The sequence below is a fragment of the Pinus tabuliformis genome, chromosome 1_2 (genome assembly GCF_031772625.1).
Source record: "Pinus tabuliformis cultivar Carrire ecotype Pingquan chromosome 1_2, CPIR1, whole genome shotgun sequence".
In the NCBI taxonomy this organism is placed as follows: domain Eukaryota; kingdom Viridiplantae; phylum Streptophyta; class Pinopsida; order Pinales; family Pinaceae; genus Pinus; species Pinus tabuliformis.
The window spans coordinates 1059219041-1059238076 of NC_142298.1; positions in this window are offsets into that span (position 1 = coordinate 1059219041).

Genomic DNA, 19036 nt, shown 5'->3' on the forward strand with positions numbered 1-19036 from the left:
ATTGAATATAAAACACTTGGTTGTTGAGGCAGTATCGGCACCCAACCGCTAGATGTAATTCCAGCATAACCTGAATTTTGTTGTGAACTCTCGTATGGTTGTCCTCCCAGGGGAGACAATGAAAGGGTATACTGCCCCCCATACGGCGGTAATCCGATACTTAAAGGAATGGTTTGCCCTTGGGGACCGGACTGCCCAAATTGACACCCTAAAGGATCAATTTGTTGAGACTCAACATAAGAGTTTCTGGATACTATTCCGGATGAACAAACAAGAACGGACCATACTGTCGAAATAGCCCCTGAGTGGGCCCCTTCTAGCAATTGAGAGCTAGTCGGGACAGATGGTATACCGGCGAACATTGTTGGAGTGACAGCAGGAAGTTCTGTCGTCGCTGTGTCGGACGACACAGTCCTAGATGTCGAAGGTTGTTCAAACATTTCTAGTCTATCCAGAAGATTACCTAGTGATTCTACAGGAGCTTCTGATGGCAGTAGACTAATTTCTGATGCAGAAGGATACAGAGTGATCCTGACTCCAAATTTCGATGGAGTACTAGATGTAGGATCCTCCACTATCTCTTCTATATCAATCAGAACAGGTGGAAGAGGTAGATCGCCAGGTCCGTAAAATATTTCTGGTGCCAAAGAAGGTATGGAATCTGCAGCGACAGATGTTTGGGGAATAACACTCTTCGAACCGGTTGTAGATGAAACTGGTTCAGTAACACAAGTGTTTACCTTCAAACTAGGATCAGAGCTACTGTCCCTCGGTGGCTATTGAACTTCTTCTGTAAAGGCAGGGATACCAGAAATGTTTGGAGTAACCGGAGTCTCTGATGGTGTTGGAACACTTGTTCTAACTTTACCAGGAGATTTAGAACCGGTTAAACGATTTCGCTTTGTCCGTAATAGTTTCGATTCTGGAGACAAAGACGGTTGACTTGTAAGCCTTTGCGAACGACGGGGTTTTAATTGACTTTCTTCCACGATTGCGGATTACTCGATCAACTAAAAATCAAGGGGAAGTATATTTCCGAATTAGATGAATTTTAGACGCTTTGACACAACTTGCTTTTTCAATTTTTAAGAGTCGAGAAAAAATAAAAGATGACTCTAGTCGCCTTCGATTTTTAATGAGCCTGAAGTGACAAGTGCTCAGATGGACCTTTTCCGTTAAGGAGTCTGAAAAGGAATGAAAGGGACTGCTCTAGAAATCTAGACAGAGGGATTACCAAACCAATCGCAAAACTGCAGAATACTTTTTACGGTACAACAGTCAATCTTCCCGAATGCTGTGTTTAGTGCATTGCGATTGATAGGGCGGCAGACACGGCTTCCTATGGATAAAGGATTAAGCCTATTGTGGTCTCCAAAAATATACTCGATGGTACGTGGGAGCACAAGTCCGTACTGGTACTTATCGTCTCAAATTGGAGGAATCACCCAACCAACAGTTACCAGGCTTTACGACGCCGGAATACGTCTCTAGCCTATACTTCTAGATGTTGTGCGTTAGGTTCCAAAGCATTGTTAGATTCATTAAATTTATTTTATAGTTGATCTTTCTTAAGAAATTTTCCTTTCAGGTTCACTGCGTGATGTAGATGTACAATTCCTAAAAGGCAATCTAAGATGATAAACAATTGTTTTATCTTCTTTGTGCAATGGAAATCCTAGCTACTAAGGAAAGAGAAATGGCGTTCTTTCAGCAAAGAGCATAGAGGACACACTATATGCACTGTCCTAAATCAAACCAATCAAACAGTCTAAATGCAAATGCACATGCATGTATTTATTTTCAGCCTTCTTCATATGTGAATGATAAAAAGAAAGCTAATGCGCAAATCTGAATTATTTTTTCAAAGCGACAAATACTAACAAGTTTCTTTTTCAAAATCAAAATGGAGACGATAACAACACTTTGCGATTTGGAAATGAAAACTTGCTTTCGACACTAAAAAAACTACTAATTCAGATAAAATACAATAGTAACAGAGTAATCGACTATCAAGAACAATCAGATCCTCTTCTATGATTGAAAACGACACTTGCGACACTTTCAAATCAAGAAACGACAGTACAATTACGTTACTTCTTTGTAAAGGAGAACTGAAAATGACTCAAAAAATACATAAAAACATTTACAGTTCTTTGCACAATGGAGGTGTAATAACAACAAGGAAAGGGGTTTCAAACAGAGGTGTACTAACTACAAGCAGCAAAACTCTTGAATAGATCTGAAAAGAGTGAACACAGAAACCAAAATTTAGGAACAATGCCTAGTCTGATCAGCGCACCTATAACACAGTGAATTTGAAATGCATCACACCTACTACACTCGAGAAGTGCACTGAATTTGAGATTCACAGAATAGACAGTGTGTTGGACCAGGGACGAGACTTTTATTGGGTTCCGGGTCATAGTTTGCAGTTCAATTCAGGGATTTTGGCCGAGCAAGTGGTAATCAGTAAATCAATCACAGGGGTAGATCTAAGGAGGTTACTAGAGCCACCACGAGGGCAATTAGAAAGCTTGTAAATAAATTTTTTAATTCATAAACAAAACCCGGAGATTGACTGAAGCAGCGTTGATCTACTTTGCACTTGCAGAGCAAATGCGGTTCGAAGGCTAGCTGGCTTGACTTCAGGCTTCGTCTGTAAGTTTATAAAGTAAACAAATGTAGATAAACAAACAATCTACTCGGTCCCCAGTGGAGTCGCCATTTTGTTACAGGGAAAAGTGTCTATGCAGAACTGCTAATCCCACTAAGGGTGGTAGCTACCTTAGAAACAAACAAAGTAAAACTACTTTCGTTTTCCTTTATGAAAGATAGATGAGAGAAGAATAAAGGAGACCAACCTCTGTCTTGTGCTTGGTTCCTTGCTCGATTCCTCTCTCTTCTGATAGTCCTTTGCTACTTGCTTTCTTGTATACCTAGCTTCACAGAGTACATGTAGAATCAAAGCAGCATAACACTATACGAGAACACGGATCTATTATCATAAACAATCCAGGATCAGATGTAAATTGACCATACAAATGCATAAAACATAAATCACACAAGAGTATGGAGGAAAACTTGAATAGCTTTATTGATAATCAAGAAAGATCCAAGAGAATTACAACCAATTGTTCTGAACCAGCATCATCCTCTCAGCAAGTGAGCCCCTCTTCACCTCATGAAAAGCTTAGATCACCCAACACTATGATGTTGCCTCAAGAAACCAACAACAATTCCTTACAAGATGCAAAATTCCAGCCTCTCTCCCCCTGATCTCTGGGATGAGAGATCTATATATAGATATTTGCAGAGGTGTGAGTTAGCTCTGGGTTTTTGATTAGTGTCTTCTCTCTGATAGTTCTTGATTCCACTTGAAGATATCATTGATCTCTTACTCATCCTTGGGCAATTCTGAGAGGCAAGTGTCACAGGAGAAGTTTCTGGAAGATTCCATGATCATCCACCTCGCAAACTGTCTCCGCCACTTGTCTTTTCTCGTCCATCGCACCCCATAGAAGGGATTTTTGAAATGCAACGCACTTCCCGTGTGTACAAGGTGAGATGCATCGCACCCTGGCCATGGAGCAAGTGAAATGATCCAGTTTTGACCAGTTCTGAGTAGTTTTTCATGGAGAACTTCTGGGAGATGATGTAATCAGTTGACCTTGTTCTTTTAGGGGTTGGAACAACACCTTTAGGGACTTAGGATCCCTTAGTTTATGGACATTTATGATTGGGGTTGCAGTGTCCAAAAATGTCTATAACACTACTGTAGCTTACTCTGGGCCTACAAGTATTGTAACAACTAGTGATATGTGTGGATTATTGTCTCCTTTCCCATCAGATAGTGCTTCCACTTCTTCACCACTTGTGCCATGGAATAGAGCTCCTTATCTAGGTAGGCTAGTTAATAATTACCCCATGATATACTTCAGAATGGTAGTAAACGAGCCTTCCTCCTTGCATCAAGACAACTCCCATAGAATACCCACTCACATTTGTATTCACCTCAAAGGTTCATTGTAAGTTTGTTAATGCCGGAACTGGTGCTTGATGGATCTTCTTCTTTAGCTCCTTGAAAGCCTTTTGTTGACCTTTTCACCATTGGAAACTCTTGCCACTTGCTGTTATGGCATGGAGTAGTGTTTCTACCACTAAAAATGAGGCTATGAATTTCCTTAGGTACTGTGCTACTGCAATGAAACTCCTGACCTTAGAAACACTAGTAAGCACTAGCCATTTCATCATGGCCTCCATCTTGGAAGAATCTATATTCATCTCTCCTCCATCGATCACATACCCCAGATACACCAAAGACTGCAGTGAAAACTCACACTTCTTGATATTTGCTAGCAATTGGTGCTTCTTGAATTTTTCTAGCACCTACGTCAAATGTGAATTGTGCTCCTCCCAGGTAGCACTATATACTAGTATATCATCCAGATAGACAATAAAAAATGAATATGTAAAAGGCACATTATATCATTCATTAATCTCATAAACGTATCTAATGCATTACATAGGCCAAATGGCATAACTAGCCACTCATACAAGCGTTGCCTTGTTTTGAAGGCGGTCTTCCATCTATCTTCTTCTTTGACTCGAACCTGGTGATATCCAGACTTCAAGTCCGGCTTGGTGAAATAATTTGCTTGTTGTAACTGATAGAAAAAATAGTTTATCCTGGGCAAGGGGGTATCTTTTCTTGAGCGTGACTTTATTCAATGCCCTGTAATCTATATACATCTGCCAAAGCTCATCCTTCTTTGGCACAATGATGATGAGTGACCCACATGGTGATGTACCCAGTCGAATGACACCCAATTATAGCAGTTGTTGCAACTTTTTCTTCACCCCACTTGCTTCTAGAATACATTGCATGTACAACCCAATATTTGGCAATGGGGAGTCTGGAAATAGCTATATCCCGTGCTCCACTTCACTCTCAGGTGGTAACCCTTTAGGTTCTTAGAACAAATCATTGAATGCATGTAACAACTCCTCCATTTATTGTTTCTATTTCTTAGTACACCCCTACTCCTTGCCTCTTATTGACTCCTCTCCATCCTAAATTTCTCTTAAAAACAATAAAACATACTTCTTGATGGAACTGATCAATTTATTGTCTTGGTTGGCACTTACCAATGAAATTTTCGACTTGCCTTTGTGCATGTTGATGATGAACAATTTTCCATCCTTGATGAGTCGGTACTAGTTAGATCTCCTCATGAATATTGCATCATGCATGTACATGTACGAGCTTCCAAACATGAATCCACGTACATCAAGGGGAACCACATCCCGATCTACTTCATCAATAAAATCAACACTAATAGCAAATCTAATTTTGCATTGTTTTGTTACCTTCAACTCTACATCCTTATTTATCCATCCCAGTAGATATGGGTTTGGATGATTGTGAACTTCCAATGCCAAATTCTTGACCAGATCTGCTACAATGAGATTCACCTGCGATCTTGAGTTAAAAGGAGCATCAATATTTTCCTTCTTGACCTGTATCTTTATATGGAAGAGTTTGGCCATTTATTTCTCTTCTTGTTGCTAAAGGCTACTCAGATTAATCTCCTTCTGCGCTGATGTAGAGATGATCTTCTCATCCACATCCAAGTTGCTTTCAACTTGTTTTCTCAAATCAGTGGCCATGAGATTCCTCTTCTTATTATCTTTCTTCTTATTCTTCGATTTTAGCTCAAGATGCAACTTCCAACACTTTTCCTTTGTATGTCCATCAATGTTGTAGTGGTTGATAGGATCTTTGCACTGGTGTGATGTAGCTATCATCTTTTTATGTTTTCCTGATTTTTGCTTCTTCTTCCCTCCTTATAAGCTTCATTTTTCTCCTTATGCTTCGATCCACTTAATTGTGTTCTTTTCAAGCCTATGTTCTCCAGGTATTGTGCGTATACACAAGCCTCGTACACTGATTTGTGCTTGAACAGCATCACTTGCTCACGTAGATGGTAGTGCAGACCCCCCAAATACTTGAGGATTACATATGGTTTCTTTGGAGAGATACGTAATAGCCATATTTATGAATTCTTTGGTGTACTCTTGCACGCTTTGGCCCGAATTTTTCTTGAAGTAATGCCACCAAATCCACTATATCCAATGGGATAAAATTGTGACTCAATGAGGGTTTTGAATGTTGGCATTATGATTCAGGTGTTGTCATTGATGGCAACTCACTTAGATGACAGATCACAGTGCAGCAGGTCAATATCAAAGAATCAATGATCAAAATGAAGAAATAGAAGTATACGCAGGTTTACCTTGACAAAGGAGCGTATACACACGAGTTAACAAACAAAAAGGAGCGTATAACGTACACATGCACTTTCACAGAAGGGAAAGCGTGTACATGTTGGAAAACTAAGTTTTGGTTCGTGGTATTTGTTCCATGGTATTTTGGTCCATGGTATTGGTTCATGGTATCTGGTTCGAGGTATTGACCCTAGGTATTTGGTCCAAGGTATTGTCCTAAGTGGTTTTGGTCCATGGTATTGAGTAAGGCCTAAGACTATAAAAGGAGGAGAAGATCATTAGGCAAAGGTGTGTAAGCATTGAATATGTGATGAAGTGTGAGATCCAGTATGTAGGTTATGGGTTTGTGATGCTTTGCTTGATCTGAACTAAGGATGCACCTATGCAGTTGATGATGGATGATGGATTGGGATCTTAAGGCTTGGAATGTCTCATCATTATATGGTTTGATTATGGATAGACTAGATCTGAATTAATGATGCATATTTTATTGTATAAATGTTATGATCTGGGTATGATTGATGTCTCACATGGCCGCAAAGTTATGAGTAAATATTTGCATATCTGTACACAGGTTCGCCTTGGAAAAAGTGTGTACACACGTTGGTTTGGCTCAACAGAGTCACATATATAGTATGAAGTACGACATTTGAAGTCACAGTTAGATCTGGTTGTTGCTGCAGAGTTCTGGGTTTTTCTCTGTGTTCTGGTGACTATGTTTGATGACAGGGTTTCAGTGATTCAGTTGTTGGGTGATTCAGAGATTGATGATGTAGATGTGGTTGATGGTTGTATTGTAGTGGTGATTGATTTTGTGCTTCAATGTTGTTGATGGGTCCAGTATGAAAATTGGATGAAATGTGGCCTTCATATATGGTGTTGTGATCCAGAAGTATCCAGTTTGAAAATTTATGAAACATGGTCCCTGGAGGAAGAAAGAATTTCATAGCCTTTTGTAGGCCGGTGCCTACGTACTGGTAAACATATCAGCTAGTGAAAGAGCTAGGGGGTTGGATCCCCCTTCCCGTAGCAGCTGGAAAACGAGAGAGGGTTGTAGCCTTCTGTAGGCAGCGCCTACGTACTAGTAAATATATCAACTAGTACAAGAGCCAGGAGGTTGTAGCTCCCTTCCAGTAGAAGATGGAGAACGAGAGAAGGTATTAGCCTTTTTCAAGTGGGTTCCTGCGTATTGGTATGAGTCTGCACCAGTACAAGATTGTAAACATGTTTTTCTTATATTAAAGAAAATGGTAGCAGGTGGTTTTTATCTCGCATTGGGTTTCCACCTTATATCATGGTGTTCATGTGTGTTTATTATGTGTGATGATCTGTTCTGGTTTTACTGCACCTGGTTACTGTTTATATGGTTAATGAAGTTCTGATGCACTGATTAAAGATCAACATATCATGAATTAATTGAATAATAAGTTTGCTGGATATACGCTAGTTTCATTAAACACAGTCGCGTGTACACGTGAGTTTCCTTAACTAAAGTAGAGTATATGAATCTGATTATGGAAATGAAAAAGTATTTGATTTGATAATACTGATTCAGCCCCCCCGTATTATTTCCAACAATTGGTATCAGAGCAGGTCCTTTGGTAGAAGCTTGATCGCTTGAAGGAGATTCGTAGAATAATGGGAAAGAAAGCGCGCCAGAAGAAGAAGACAACTCAAAGGAATAGTGACAGTTTGCCGTTAGGTGGAAGCAAGTATTTAGATTCTGAATCACCTCAGATTGAAGATGAACAAGCAAATGAAGCATCAGATAAAATCATAGATCAACAAGATCTATTTCACAAAAGGAAGTGTGCCCTCAAAGAAGAAGTTACCAGATTAAAAGCTCAGTTGGAGTGTGCCTTTAGAGTACGTCAAATGCTGCGGGAGTAGAATGAAGAACAAGAAAATGAGATTCTAAAACTAAGGCAACAAGTGGAAGAAGGAAGAAAGTTTGAAGAAATCTTGAAGAAGCAATATCTGGAAAAGGAAGAACAACATCAGGTTGAGGTAAATATCTTGAAAGGTAAATTAGAAGAAAAGGATAAACTATTATGATTTCAAGATAGTACTAAGATTTTGGATGATATTATTAGTAGTCAAAGGTCTCCTGCTATTAAAATTGGTCTTGGTTTTTATGAATTAGTTGAAGGTGAATCTAGCTCACAGGGTGAGGCAAGAAACTCTAATGCAAAACCTAAAATGATCAACAAGGAGATAAGAGGTCAACCCCATCAACAACCAAGAAAAGAAATCCTTCATAGAAAATCTTTTACTCCAATCTATGGAAGTGATAGTTGGTTATGTTCTCAGATGAATAATGTTGAGTGTTATATATGTCATAATCTTGGACATGTTGCAACAAAATGCAGAAGTAGAATGGTTAAATACCATCACACAGAAAGAGCATCACATTCTAGGTACTTTAAGGGTTATTGTTTTTCTTGCAATATGTTTGGTCACAAAGTCGTTGACTGCTACAGAAGGAATGTGAAACATGTAAGATGTTATGCATGTAACAAGCTTGGACATATAGCAAAGGAATGCAGGAGAAGATTTTGGGCATCATACCAAAAGGAGAAAACATCATCACAATTGAAGATATCGAAGAAAAAGGAAGTACAGCCAGAAAGATGTGGCATAGTAGATTATACTAACATGACAGACTCAGAGGAAGTTGAAAGTATGGAACATCAGTGTTCTAAATCTCATATGCAATTTTCATGAAGACAAGTCGCATATATACGCGAGTTTGAAGCTACACAGTCACATATATGTTGGTTTGAAGAAAAGCAGTGGGACAGACTTAGGAAAAAGGGTCTGATATGGTTTAGTCATTTATTTGCTCTGCTTGATGATGGTTACAATCTGCTAATGATGTGTGGAAATGTGTTGGTACTCATAAGATGTTATTTAGAAGTGCTTTTGATCCTCACAAGTTAACTTAATGTATATTTGATTGATGATGATACCTTGATACTTCTTGCTGATATATGCATGATCAGATCTGATAGTGAATAGATGGAACAGGTTCAGGGGGAGAATATGCTTCAAACAATGCATTGTTGGCATTATGGTTAAAATTTCTTGGTGATGATGCTTATGATACATCTTGCTATGATACTTGGGGTCACATTGTTGGTATTCAGATTATATTCATGGATGATTAATTAAGTGACATATTATTGTTGGTTGGCCAAGAAAATGGTATTGCAGGTTACATGTTGTTGATGTTGCTAAGAGATGCTTATGGTGCAGATCATATGGTGTATGTTGATGACTATCATGGTCTTGTTTAGGTCTTTGGTCTTTGTTAAAAATGTCATGAGTCATATGATGTAATTTGTACCCCCACTTTGCATGGGAAGGATGATGTAATAATTTCTATTTCAATCATGTATAAACATTTGGTATATCCCCACTTGGTTGGGTGGATGAGTCAAATTTGGTATATCCCCACTTGGTTGGGAGATGGATGTATGAGTCTTTGGTGATAGGAAGGTCATTGGCGATGTATGTATAGAGTCATGTTATTCTTTTGCAGACCTTGCATGTGCTCAGGGGGAGCATGGACGACTTAGTACATCTTAGCATGTACAAAGGGGGAGCTCAATCAGAGATTTCAGCATGTACTCAGGAGGAGCATGGACAACATAATGTATATCAAAAGGAGAGAATATCTTGGTCTAACCTTTGCCCTTGATGTCAAAGGGGGAGAGTGACTTGGTGTGGTTGTTGCCATCAAGTCCAAAGGGGGATATTGTTGGCATTATGATTCAAGTGTTGTCCTTAATGGAAACTCACTAAGATGATCGATCATAGTGCAACATGTCAATAACAAAGAATCAATGATCATAATGAAGAAATAGAAGTATACGCAGGTTCACCTTGACAAAGGAGCATATACACACGGGTTAACAAACCAAAAGGTGCGTATAATGTACACACACACTTTGCAGAAGGGAAAGCGCGTACATGTTGGAAAACTAAGTTTTGGTCTGTGGTATTTGGTCCATGGTATTGGTCCATGGTATCTGGTCCGAGGTATTGGCCCTAGGAATTTGATCCAAGGTATTGGTCCTAAGTGGTTTTGGTCCATGGTATTGAGTAAGGCCTAAGACTATAAAAGGAGGAGAAGATCATTAGGCAAAGGTTTGTAAGCATTGAATATCTGATGAAGTGTGAGATCCAGTATGCAGGTTATGGGTTTGTGATGCTTTGCTTGATCTGAACTAAGAATGCACCTATGTGGTTGATGATGGATGATGGATCGGGATCTTAAGGCTTGGAATGTCTTCTCATTATGTGGTTTGATCATGGATAGACTAGATCTAATACTAACGTAGATTTTATTGTATAAATGTTATGATTTGGGTATGAGTGATGTCTGGCATAGCTGCAAAGTTATGAGTAAATATTTGCAGATTTGTACGCGGGTTCGGCTCGAGAAAAGCGTGTATAAACGTTGGTTCGGCTCAATAGAGTCGCATGTACAATATGAAATATGATATTTGAAGTTGCATTAGATTTGGTTGTTGCTGCAGAGTTTTGGGTTTTTCTCTGTGTTCTGGTGACCGTCTTTGATGACAGGGTTTCAGTGATTCAGTTGTTGGGTGATTCAGAGATTAATGATGTAGATGTGGTTGATGGTTGTATTACAATGGTGATTGATTTTGTGCTTCAATGTTGTTGATGGGTCCAGCATGAAAATTGGATGAAATGTGGCCTTCATATATGGTGTTGTGATCCAAGAGTATCTAGGCTGAAAATTTATGAAACATGGTCCCTAGAGGAAGAAAGAAGGTCGTAGCCTTCTGTAGGTCGGCGCCTATGTACTGGTAAACATATCAGCCAGTTCAAGAGCCAGGGGGTTGGAGCTCCCTTCCAGTAGTAGCTAGAAAACGAGAGAGGGTTGTATCCTTCTGTAGGTTGACGCCTACGTACTAGTAAATATATCAGCTAGTACAAGAGCTAGGGGGTTGTAGCTCCCTTCTAGTAGAAGCGGGAGAATGAGAGAAGGTAGTAGCCTTCTGTAGGTGGGTGCATGCATACTAATATGAGTCTGCACCAGTACAAGATTGTAAATAGGTTTTTCTTATATTAAAGAAAACGATAGCAGGTGGTTTTTGTCCCGCATTGGGTTTTCACCTTATATCATGGTGTTCATGTGTGTTTCTTATGTGTGAGGATCTGTTCTGGTTTTACTGCACCTGGTTACTGTTTATATGGTTAATGAAGTTCTGATGCACTGATTAAAGATCAACATATGATGAATTAACTAAATAATAGGTTTGTTGGATATACGCTAGTTGCATTAAACACAGATGCATGTACATGCGAGTTCCCTTAACTGAAGTAGCGTATATGAATCTGATTCTGGAAATGAAAAAGTAATTGATTTGATAATACTGATTCAGCCCCAGCCTCTTAGTATTATTTCCAACATTAAAATTATCCCACTTAGTCACTAGATGTTATCCCTCAAACCTCAAGGTTTCTGTGTGGATCTACCACCAAGTCAGTGCATGGCCCTCTAATTTTAGGCACGCAAATGAGATCTTTTACCCTTCCTCAATCTAATGGACCCTAAAGTAAACTTACAGTGGCTGCAACCAGTGGTTCATCTTCATAGCGTCGATCTAGCCATGGTATGGCTTGATGTTAACTTTTTCTTCCATTTTTAACAGGGATTGGTTCACGACACTCGAACTAGGTTGATCTTTTCCAAGTTCTTTCTTCGGTTGGTTCTTCATGTCCTCCTGATCTCCCAATCCCCCTTCTAATTTTTCCTCTGCATTCAAACCCCCATCTTCTCCAAATATCCCTAGCTTATTGCTCAGGGTCACCATGAGGAGGTGTGCATTGCAGTTTATATCTGTAACTTGTTGTTCAAGTCGTGAAAACCTCACCTCTATAGGATCACGAGGTTCGTTTACAGATTCGTCGGTCATAAATAGGGTTTTACGATTTTCGACCCCTTCGACTTAGATTCCCTTAAATATCCACAAAATACCCAAAGAAACACACTCTGATACCAAATGATCTATAAACTTCCGTGGATATGATAATTCGTAACAACATATATGATAATGTTATATTAAAATACTGAATTTTTACACTATTACAACTTATTAAACTTTAAGCTTTGTGGATTTAACTATAATTAGTGTATTCATGCGAATATAAATTATGAAGAAAAGTAGAGAACGACAAAATAAACTCACATGCACATAAGACACAAGATATTCTATCTAGGAAACCCTTTCAAGAGAAAGCCCAGCTAGAAGGTGAGGCTGCTTCACTCCCTTTCTCTATCTGGAAATATGGTTGTAGGTACAAAGAAGTAATGTTTGTGACTCGTGGGCTATTACAGTGAACATATCCTTTCTGTGTGCTCTACCTCCTATCTCTCTTGGATATCTTTGCTCAGTTGTGGAACAAAATTCTCTCGAAAGAATGGAATGCATCTTCCTCTTAGTGGCCGAGTTATAACACATCCTAATAGCCTGTTAGTGGTTAAGTTTGACTACATCAACTCTTAAATAAAGTTACAAAATAGATTCTTTTACATCACAAACACGTGGCTATCCCCTTTTCCATAAATAATGGGGGCTGATGTGGCATCCCCCCAAATTATAGGTGTGAAAACAGGGAAGTCAACTTCTGAGTGGCATAACTTTTGCATGTAGACTCTGATTAACATGCTTCTTACATTGTTGGAAAGGTCTTTGTGTGTATAATATCATTTAAAGGTGTTGCACTGAAGTAGAAAAATTTTACCCCCAAAAATGTCGTTTGATGTCTCAAAACGTTCTCGGAAGGTTCAAACCTCGTTTTGCCAAACTAGGTCTTGCCAATAAAAAATGGTCCCGTGAATTGATTCTTTCACTTTTTCCACTCCAAATGCATCGAGATGGATGAAAAATAATATAATGATCCAATTTGAATCACATATCATATTAAACATAGTATTTTTTTCCCATTGCTTTCACTGCATGTTTCCTACATATATCATTCACCCAAATCCCCTTTGTATATTTTTGCACATGTTAGTGTTATTTTCCATTTTTTTCTTTCATATATCATTCACCCAAATACCCTTTGTATAGTTTTTCACCTTTTATATTATTTTCATTTTTTTCCTTCATATATCATTCACCCAAATACCCTTTGTATAGTTTTGCACCTTTTGTATTATTTTCCGTTTTTTCCCTTCATATATCATTCAACCCAATCTTCTTTGTATAGTTTTGCACCTGTTATATTTTCCATTTTTTCCTTTTTCAGTAAACAATTTACAAAGTGACTTTGTCATAATTTGTTTTATATTAAAAATCTTAAACTTCCACACCATGAGATGATTGACAACCACTTTTATTGTTCAATGATCAGCTCATGTCCAAATCATGTTATGTATAAATTAAACCACTGAAATTTCATGCCAATCTCAACAAGTTGGTTGATTAATGGATTACAAGTCAGACCATGAATATGGAGTGAATACGTGTTTGAAGACCAAGAGCACACAAGTAGCAAGATGCAACAGCTCCACTTATAATACATACAAGTGGAGCAGAGTTCAATATACTGTAAAATATCAACTTATTTTAATGGTCAAGAACTGAAAAGTTAACACCAATCCTTTTATGCATCACCATGGGCTTTCCAAATATATATACGCTGCAAAATAAGTGTGAATCTATATGAATATGAGCTGGGTTTTCAAAATATACATGTAGGTTGTGTATATTTTTTTCAATTTGATGGTGGGGTATCATGTTTTGAGAGGAATATCACAATTTCTGACATTTATTCTTTAGGTCAACTTTAAGATCGACCAATAAAATTGAATATCTATATATAAATTTTTGGGGAGTAGAGTGAGAGTGAAACAAAAGGAAATAATTGAAAAGAACTCACTGATTTGATATTGTACATGATGAATATACACAATGCAACAAATCCAGTCCTGCCTTCCAATTGAAATTATTGTGCATGATGAATGAACACAATGAAAACATTGAATATAGTGCTACAGAATTGAAATATATAGAAATTCACTCATCCCATATTCACTTCCCCTACACTTACATACAGAACGTACTCTTAGACTTATTGCAATTACTCACATAATTACATACAGCAAAAAAGAGTGGCCAAGGTTCTGGCCCTTGTCTGTTGCCCTACTTACATGTGGAAGACCACATTTATTACAACACGCAACAACGCCTCTTTGTATTTCTCTAAACAAGTACACCACCACTACTTTTAGCAGATTTATGAGCAACTAAATCTGGATATGGCATTTCAGAACCATTCCAAATGATAATCTATGCTATGACAACTCAGTCATGCATGCCCTCATATCCCCAACACCATTTTTTTACAAAGAAACCTGCAAAAAAAATGATAGATTTTGCATGCCATGATAACCCAAACACTATTCCTCTACAATGAAACCTGCAAAGAAAAATAATGGATTTTTAATTACATAATGGAGTGGCTACTAGTATTCTCATCACTAAACATGTTGGTTTCAACCATGGCATAATCTGCTTGATTTGGAGGGAGGGTAAGTGTAAATTGTGGGAGGATATGGAGGCCTATACTGTAGCATCTTTCTGTTGGGTACCACCCCTATTCTCTGAACATAATTCTCCCAATACCCTTACATGCTAGCCATGTGATGGAATCCTACCCCAACACTGTTAGTATTCCTGGTGATTTAGTTTCATCATAGCTAGTAGATTCACCCATCATTCCTCCACTAGCACCTGCATCACCTCCACCTTTTCACCCCTTTTTTTCTTTCAACTGCCACCAACTAGCATTGCCACCATCACCTTCATCCGCTCTCCCGTCCACACGTCCACACCACTACTCTATTTAGCTCCATCTTCACCCTTATTACCCTCACCATTTCCACCATTTTCTTCATCTTGTCCCACTTCCCCACCACTCTCGCCCCTCTCCACTCTGCTTCTTTCCACCATTGTCACTTCATTTCCACCAGCATCAAATTTACCGTCATCTCCCTTAAAATCCCCCCTTTTGGCATCGTTGCATACTCATTTGCATCATTGCCACCATCTTTACCCGCTTTCGACTGCTCCTTTTGCTTTAGATTCTTGGGCTCATTATTCTGCTATTTGTTTTGAGTCATCGGCCACAACTCGACATGCTTCCTATATTTTTGTAGCCTCCTCAACAAGACATCCGCAAAAGCCACATTTCCTGTAACAGTCACCTTCTATTCAACGACATCAATGGTGTGGCATTGTATACACCTGCAAGAACAACACACATAATAAATAAATATTTCTAACACGCCTTGAACATGCGAACTACACTTAGAACAAGAAAACAAAACCAATTATCCACAAATTTTGTTGACCCAATGCTTACCGTCGATGCCTTGGAGAACTTTGTTGACCTTTTTCTTATAACTGTCATAGTGTATGTAAACCTTCAGAACCCATGTTTGCACAGAGTGACACAAAGCTTGAAAACCACCCCAAAAAGAAAACTATGAAGCCCAGCTAAGATCTAGATGCATGAAGAACCAGAAGAAAAAATTTCAAGAACCTAGGAATGGAGTTTGTCGAAATAGTGAATGAAAAATAGGGGAGATACTTTAATTTATGCTTCCCAAGTTCGGCAAGTGAACACGAAACCATCAGATGCATACACACACTGGCTCTGGCTCGTCTAAAGATGTAAAAAAAAAGCAAGAGGCCCCATCCATTCCAAAAAGGACTTACGAAAAAATACAATATGAAGGATGTAGCGCCTGCCGTCGCATTGGACTCTATAATGTGACTATTGTATGTGACTATTGTGTTGGTTTACTATTGTGTTCAAACCAATGTTTTGGAAAAATAAAAACCTAAGGTTTACTATAGGAATTCCATGGATTTTTTGGTAAATTTTGTGCACTTACAAAACTAATAGGAAACAATGGATCATGGAAAAGTAAAAACCTAAGGTTTATTATAGGAATTCCATGGATTTGTTTGTAATTTTTGTGTACTTACATAACTAATAGAAAATAATGGATCATATATGTCACTGCATCCTAAGGTTTACTATAGGAATTCCATGGATTTGTTTGTAATTTTTGTGTACTTACATAACTTATAGAAAACAATAGATCATATATGTCACTGCATCGTAAGGTTTACTATAGAAATTCCATGGATTTGTTTGTAATTTTTGTGTACTTACATAACTAATAGAAAACAATGGATCATACATAACAATTGATGCAGTAAAGGAATTGCTTATCCCACCTCTAATAGTGGATGTCATATTGTTGACTAGGAACTAAATGCAAGAATGATTGATACACTTAAAATCTCTTAGGAAAGTTATTTTAAGAGTATCAATGACTTTTCTGGAGGGGAAATTGAATAATGGTTGGTTGGATTTGTTAATAAAAATGAATATTAGTAAATTGGTATCCATCATATTGGATTTGAATTAAAATAAATTAAAGATGAGTTGTTAACCTCTCAAGTCAAGAATGAAATAACGATAGCACCATTATGCTAATACATCAAAGAATGGCTTAGAGATGCACTATAAAAAATAATTGATTATGCCTAAGATTAAAGAAGCAAATCTTGAAAGTTCAACATTAATTGGAAGCTTCAATGAAAAAAAAAGAAATTTTTCTAACGTAATGAATAAATAAACTATCTCAAAAAGACTTTCTTGCTTTCTTCTCAGATAGTAATTATTCAACTTTGCATTATGTAGATGTTTTAGTGATTAAGGTTGCTTCTTGATTATATTGTATTTTTTCTTCTAGGGATTATCCATCTTTGTAAATGGTACATGGATCCCCATCCTAGTCCACTAGGATGAACACTCTTAATTTATTGAATATTATGAACTTCTATAGACATTTTAATTAATATTTTTTAAGGCTCCACAAAAAACTCCTAGGAGCTCACAATTAGCGTTATCTCTTTCTTTGATCTTAAAAGCATGAGATTTCAAATGTGTGTCTCCTTTAATACTTAATGAGGCAAATGAAATGAACATTTAAAGTTATCTACAAATGTTTTTCTTCTCCTATCATTTGGCTAAATGATATGTTATCATTTGTTTTTACTATATTGGAAACAATATGTCATGAATGTGACATTTTTTCACTTTATTTTATGGAAAATTGTATTATGAATACCATTGTAGATACTCGTTTTATTTTTAATTGCAATCCCATCTCATGCATTTTATTTTATTTCTTAGAAATTATAGGAATACCACCTCTTTAAAAATGAAGAGGGAATACTACCCTATTATGTTATCTCAAAGACTAAAAACGATATGAAATATCAACAAGGAACAAGGATAAGATAGTGAGTACTTATAGGGTATTATGGAACTACCATTGGAAATCACTATCTAGGCTAACCTCTCCATGGATTTTACCATAAGCCTCGAAAAAGTAGGTAAAAAATTAGTCATCATGGTGGCAGTTGGCTTCTTTTCCAAATATGCTCAATTGCATTCCTTATCATGCCCATTTACACCCTCTGCCATTGAACACGTTTTCATAGATCATATTTCTAACTTACATGGAATGCCCACTTCTATTATGTTATATCACAAGCCCACATTCACTAGTAATTCCAATAAGAATTGTATAAAAGATAGAAAACACAATTGAAAGTGAGCATATATAATCAACCTCAAAGTGATTGTCAAACAAAAGTGGTAAAAAAGTGCTCCAAAACCTATTTAAGATGCTTCATATCAGACAACCAACACTAATAGGCGCAATCACTATCCCTTGAAAAATGGTAGTATAATAGCAATTATCATGGTGCTAACAGAATGTTATCGTATTAAGTTTTCTACCCTCCATAGCATTGTATTTACTAGGCATATCCAAGTTTCAAGAATTTTGTTAGAATGAATTCAATAGCATAAAAATAGAAAGAATATGTAATGTCATGCATTGAAAATGATATAGGGTCAATGAATAAGAAGTCTCTTCAAGAGAGAAACTTTATTTATTATATATCAAATGTAAAAAACAATATTCGTATTAAAATGAATCTCATTTATTATAAATATGAGATAAAGAGGGCATGATTTATCCTAACTCTATTCCAACCTAACTATAACTAATATAGTAAAAAAATGAAAGAGGGATTGGTCCCTAGTATATACTCTCCCTATTTTGAAAATATTTTCCTTCAAAGTTTGTAACTGAGGTTGTTTCTTTATAAACTTCACATATTCTCATTAACTTGATTAATGTCAATTTACAACTTTTTCTCATCCAAGAATCAATTTTGTTTCTTGATCTCATTTTGGATGTTCAACTATACTAGTGTAGTTTGAATCATAACTTTTCTTAAGAAAGAGACATGGAAACCTTATGAAGGTGTTACGAAGGAAAATCTAACTCAAAAACCATTTCTCCAAACTTGTGAAGGATATTGTAGAGTCCATAAAATTCTAGATATTTTTCCTAGTGCTTCTTTTGTTTGAGAGTAGATCACATATATGGTTGGAGTCTCAAATTTAACTAATACCCCACTGTAAAATTGTCTTTCACTTTGATGTTTTTGATGTTGACCTACTTGTTGCTTCATTTACTTTAGGCCAAAGTTTTATTCAAGTATTTAAAATGTTTCTTTAGTATTATCAATATATGAGTTTACAACATGTGCTTTGGAGCGATACTAATTATCCACTATCTTTATTGACCATCTAATTGTGGGTGATATGTTGAACTTGT